Below are 6,975 nucleotides of genomic sequence, written 5' to 3' on the forward strand. Positions count from 1 at the left end.
TGGGAATGGACAAGGATTATTCATTTCCACTAAACGATATAAATGATGATGAGTTTCGAGAAATGGGATTACTGGACTGTGTGGATTATAATCCAGCTGCACCTAAAAACTATGAAGAGTTGAACTTTGAAAACTTTTGACTTTACAGAGCACAAAATGTATGACATTGAGAACAACATCGACCACTTCTACAACAATAATAACATCGAACCACTTCTACAACAATAATAACCGTCTGCAACTGTGACTATTACACAGAGGAACAATTCAAAAGTAATATAATATTGGATGGTATTTTATCAACAATACACTTCAACAGTAGAAGTCTTTATAGAAACTTTAAGAAAACTAAGGACTATTTGAGACAGTTCACCAAGTTCAGCATCATTGCTGTATCGGAGACATGGCTCAGTAAAGAAAAAGAAGCCGATGTGGAACATGAGGACTATGAACTATTTACCTCCAACAGAACAAACAAGAAAGGAGTAGGAGTTGCCTTGTATGTAAATAATGACTTTGACTGTAAAATAGTAAACAAATAATAATAAGTCAATAACAATAGAAAACATTATGGATTGTGTCACTGTAGAAATAAAATATTGAGAACTCTAAGGCCATAATAATACGCTGTGTATATAGAACGCCAGGATCCTGTCTTGACACATTCAAAGATATGATGGTTGATATGTATGATAAACTAAATGACAGAAAGACGGTCTTTGTATGAGGGGACTTAAATATAGATTTGTTGAACCCAAATGAACACAAAAAATGTTACAGACTTCATGGACACAATGTACAGTCTATTTCCTACAATCTTAAAACCGACTAGAATAACAAGTAACAGTGCTACTTTAATAGATAACATTTTTACCAATGAAATTGGGAGTAAAATAGTAAGTAGAATGCTATTAAATAAACAGAGCTGCCTATCAAGACCCAACTAACAAATTATTCATAAACCCCTATGATCTCAAATTTAAAGAATTGGTGGACTTCAAAATGGCACAAGTAATGTACAAAATAAAAAATAAGATGCTTCCAGACTGTATCCAGAGACTGTTCCAAGTTAGACAGACTAATTACGAACTCAGAGGAATATGTATGTTTATGAAAACAAAGATTAAAACAAATGCAAAACAAAGATGTATAACAGTTAAAGGAGCCTACCCATGGAACACCGCCGAAAAGGAAATGAAAATGTGCAGCACACCAAAAGGACTAAAAAAATCACAAAAATAAGATGATTAACAAGTATAAAAACAGAGGCATAAACACAGCCCTTGTTTGGTATCCTTGAACCCCCCCCCGCCAACATGCGCAAGTAAAGTCCCGTTCACAAATGTTTCCCTGTCTTGACCATGCATTCATGAACATATTGCAGAAGTGCGTAGTTTTAAGGCGTCCCACGTCGCCCCCCTTTCCCGTCCTGTTAAGGCAGTCGTAGGCTTTTTCTAAGTGTAAAGGGTGATGTCCCTCATATATCATGGGGCCTTTAGTTCTATTTATACCGGGGCAGCATGTTCTCCCCCTCGTCCCATCTCTACTGGAGAATTTGAACAATTTATCAGGCTTGTAGGGGAGGGAAACAGTGTACTCTCTCTAGGTGGTTTCAAGCAGACTAAACAATGAATTTAGAATGAATTTAGAAATGGTGGATATTGTGTAGTTAACCCAGTTAATTTAATAATTAATTAATAAATTGTATAAATAATTGTGGCTATAACCCAGTTGTACCAAACATTTTAATTTGATTTGATTTGCTTCTCCATTTATCTCGAACATTTCAACCACAAAAACACACAAATCTTCAACAACAAAAAACAACAAAAACAAACCCCAAAAAATAAATAAAAATACAAATAAAATAAGATATAAATTGAAATAAAATATATCTTCCTCGACATGGAAGCAACAGTCGGCCATGGCCCTGTTCTAGAAGAGACAGACAGAAGCAAAGCCCATCTGGTCCTGCCCCTTTCCCACAATATCATACCATTACGCAATAGATTATCTATCAATATCAATAATAATATGGCTATCCACTATAGCGAACCAGGAACCAAATATCCACAAAAATACCAGTTCACGTCATTCTCAAGCTCCTCCAACCTATATCCCTCCAAACCACTCAATAGTATTACTTGTTTTCATTGTTACATCAAGGCCATTCAAAATGGACACCCCACAAACTGAGATGCACCTGCCCCTGAGCGCTGCACGGACAACAGGCTGTTCTTCATTCAATTTCCCTCCTAGACTACAACCCCCATCTCTGCTCATGAACAAAACATTTTTTGCAAGTTGCCAGGGACCTTATTTTGTGTTACTTTAAACATGAATCGTGCAGCTCTGAATTTACACTACATTTACACTCAGTTTGACTTTCTGTTATTTGTATATAATTGGTATGATCTCTATGAAGTACAATCCTTATAGCTCTTTTTGCAATGTGCATATCTTTTCTAGGTTGGTTTTATATGTATTTCCCCAAACTTCAACACAATATGACAGATAGGGTACAATGAGTGTGCAATAAAGAGTGTATAGTGATTTCTGATTTAAGATGTATTTAATTTTACCCAGAATTCCCAAGCTTTTCGCAATCTTTGAGCACAGATATTTTATATGTGGTTTCCAGCAGAGTTTGTGGTCTATTTAAAACACCCAAAAACTTGATTTCATATACTCTATTGATTTTGACATTTTCAATTTCCAGATGGAGCTCTGTATTTATATTGCAATTTCCAAATTGCATGAATTTGGCTTTATTCAGATTTAATGATAGCTTGTTTGTCTCAACCCAGCATTTTAATTTGTACAATTCCTTCTTTGCCACCGTTAAAAGCTGCTGCAGATCATCCCCATTGCATGACATATTTGTGTCATCTGCCAAGACAACCAATTCGACCCCTGTGGGCACCACAGGTAATATTTAAGCACCTTGATTTGTTCTGGCCTATTTGAACAAATTGCTGTCTATTACTAATATAGCTTTTAAGCCATTCAAGTGCGACCCCTCTGACACCATACCTGTCCTTTTTTTTTTTTTAAAGTAGAATCTCATGATCTATTGTGTCGAATGCTTTTTTAAGGTCAATGAATATGCCCAATGCATATTTCTTTCTCTCTGTACAAGTTGTTATTTGCTTCTACTAGCTCCATTAATGCCATGTCAGTAGATCTAGCTGTTCTAAAACCATACTGATTATCCATTAATAGTTGATGTTTTTCAATGAAATTGGCCAGTCTTTCATCATATAGTTTTTCTAACCCTAACCCTAACTGTTATAATAAGGATACCGGTCTGTAATTGGTGAAGAGGTGTTTATCTGTTTTGTTCCTTTAACATTATTTTTTTATTCTCCTCTAATAATCTGGTATAATAATCTTTCTTACATATGCTCATAATACTAATTAGTTTGTTTTTGTATTTCTTCTATGTAACCCCTGCCTCCTTTGTTTGATGCTTTATACATACACTTTATAGAGTATACCTTTTCTTGTATGCATTTTGAATGCCCCTGGACACCCACAGATTTTCAGAATATTTATTCTTATTGCTACATTGTTTTAGTGGGCAGTTTTTGTCATATAGAACTTTAAATGTTTCTAGGAATAACCCATACGCTTTGTCCACATCTGATTCTTCATATATACTCTTCTAATTCCATTTTAATAACTCATTTCTAAAAGCAGATATGGATTCCTCAGTTCTACTGTCTTGTATGTAATTTCCTTTAACTCCCTCTTCTTTCTATAATTACATTCATAAAATGAAAAGACAGGCAGGTGATCGCTAATATCATGGATTAATAGTCCACTTGTTGTGTTACTTTCCACATTATTTGAGGCTTAGTGCATGCTGACAGAGTCGCCAGGAATTTGAAAATGTTATACATGTGGTGGGTCTGCTTTGGTACAGTGTGACAAGAGAGGCCACCCTGTACCCGGTTTACCTTCGACTCTGACAGCGTGTGAGGTGGTCAATATACCTCCCACGGTCTTGTCCACCACGTCGCCTGGGTCTAAAATAGGAGTCTGTTTTGCCGTTGTCTGCTTTCTCCGCAGCATTCAGTTCCTGTGAAGAGAAAACTCGATTGAGATTAGTTAAAGTTTTGACATATATTCATTTTCATGGAGAGGGGGTTCAAGCCACCTCCCTCTGTCTCTGTATCATGTCGGCCAACTTTCTTTTAATAGATTGGTTATCCCTCTCAACCTAACCCTAACCCTGTGACTACTGGGGGTGGTAGACTGAACCAAATCGATGCTTAATCCCCATTGCTGTCTCAATTGCAGCCATATGGACTTTTATTTTATTTTATATGTGACCCATTATCAAAGCGTATTATTGTAGGGAAACTAAACCGTGGTATGAATTCCTTTAAGAGGCACTTTATTACAGATGCGGCATCCTCCCGTTTACACGGATATGCTTCAGGCCACCTTGACAATCTATCAATCACTCCCATGTCCGTGAAGTCAATACATATCTCTCATTATTAGTATTCTGCATGGGGTTTCCCCGGTGACTTTCCTGCCGCCGGGAAGTGTTACTGTTAATCCGTCTGGTCCACAAGTTACCTCCGCGTTCAATTTACATAGCAGGTCCCTCCCCATTACGTTTACGGGGCATTGGGGAGCGAACAGGTAGTTGTTTGACAATTTCTGGTGGCCTATTTCTGTTTCTAGGGGGATTGTTTATTTCTGTGTCTGTGCCTATCCGGAGTAGCCTACTGTCGTCATGGCCAGATTTTCCGACAGAGGAGGAACTCTACCCTTGTGGTTTGTCATGGTGGACGCTGCTGCTCCAGTATCCATGAACTGTTTTTTCTCTCCTCCCATCAGTATTTCAATCATTGGTTCTTCGTTCGGGTGGAAGTGGTAGGTTCCTCTTTCGCCTCCCGGGCATCCCTATAGGCTTTGACCATAAGGAGCCCCTCCTTGTGGTTGATTCATCATGGGGGCCATCATGGTTGGTGCCGGTTGGCCTGGCATCGGGCCCCCCCACTGTTGCTGTGTGGGGGGTCGAAACTGCTGGGGCTGCCATTGCTGCTGCTGCGTTGGTCCCCATGACTGCTGTTGGCCCCCTTGGTTAGGGCATTTCTTCTTCCAGTGTCCTGTTCCTCCACATGTGTGGCAGGAACCTGCTCCTGGTGCTATTGGTCCTCCACGGCCTCTCCTGCGGCCTCCTCGCCCACGTCCTCTCCCTCCGCCTCTCTGTTGATATTCGGGGAAGGATTGGTACTGAGCCGGGGGCTGTGGTGCTGCAGAGGCCTGCGGCACCTCTCCAAGCTGGACCAATATCTTGCATTCTTTACATTCCTTCTTCCTTGCCGTAGCCACAGCCACAGCTACGGTCACCTGCATTTTCAACAACCTCTCACGCTGCACGGCCTGTTTCTCCTCGGTCTCGTCGGTTTTTCTTTCTTCTGAATTAATTAAGGTCTTATATTATATCTTATAGGGTCTCTGTGTGTATCTATCTTGTCGCTATGTATTCTTCTGTCTTATGTGTTCTGCATTATCTGCTCATCTAGATAGTCATTCTACTGAGGGTTCACTGTATCGTGTGGCTATGCTGCCACCCTTATATCAATATTATTATTGCCAACCAATACTAAACAAACTGAACAACTAAACAAAACCACAATGTAATCAAACACCCCAAATATACCACTATTGCAAAGACGACGAGACACAAAATCACCGTGCGTCAGAGACACTCCTAGTGAGCCTTTTTTTCTTTTTTTTTCTGCTGTCTGCGCTTCAATGGTGGGTCACACCCGCAGCACAACACTTCTTTAAACACCTTGAACGAGGCATAACATACAACTATCCCTTTTAATAGTAATAATTACAATAATAATAACAATTCCATCTATGATTCACATACAATATTACGTAACACCTTTGCATGAGTTTAGAATTATAAGGTTATATCTCCGCTTGGGGTAGTTCAGAGATATTGAGCGTCAACGTTTTTACATTCCATTATGTTCCGTGAGATGGAACCGTTGTATTTTATGAATTACCCACTCAAAATGTCAACATTTTAAAAATACCACCACACATTAATAAACCACTTAATGGATCAGATTATGCAAAAAACTCAATTTTGACTAAAATGATGATAGAACCATATAATCCTAACGTCACAATTATTTTAGCGCCCGTTGTGAGGGGAGGCACGCTAAATAGGACCTTCACCGGACTGCAGTCCTGCCGTGAACGCTACCCTATCCGCAATGTCCTACACTCCTCACTTGGTTTGCAAGGTATTTCAACCTTCGGGGCCTGGGCCTGATTACCCCTGGTTACCCCTGGGGCCTGGGCCTGCATGATTACCCCTGGATACCCCTGGGGCCTGGGCCTGATTACCCCTGGTTACCCCTGGGGCCTGGGCCTGCATGGTTACCCCTGGCTACCCCTTAATAGGACTATAGTGTCCTTTCCTGGGGCCTGGGCCTGTCTACCCCTGGTTACCCCTTAATATGGACTTAGCTACTGTCCCTTCTTTTAGACCTCGGCGGGTCTTATTACACGTTAATACAAGATGTGCTTAAATATCAGACAGTGGTGTTCAATAATGTATAGAATGTCAATTTAATTAATGATTATCCTTACTTTTGACGGATCTCCAAAGACACAGATCAGAATGGGTTTGACGATTCCAGGACCCAGCACTTCCAGCTAGAATACTATTGTCTACCTAAGCAGATTTCATTAAATGGCTCTGCTCACCTCTTTTGTGTTGGTACCGTGGAAGTGCTTAGTCCGAACCCAGCCTCGCCCACTCCTCCTTGCATCCCGTTGAAGATCACGTCGGGGTCACCAATTTTGTAAGGTGATCAACTTCTCCAGTATCGATTTAATTGAGTCGTCACTTTACAAGCGAGTTCGTTTAATCTCAACGAGACGTCCTTGATATCACTTCTTAAGATGATATGATCCAATCAAATATTAGGCACC

The sequence above is a fragment of the Nansenia antarctica genome (assembly GCF_963989245.1).
Source record: "Nansenia antarctica genome assembly, chromosome: 3".
Lineage (NCBI taxonomy): Eukaryota > Metazoa > Chordata > Actinopteri > Argentiniformes > Microstomatidae > Nansenia > Nansenia antarctica.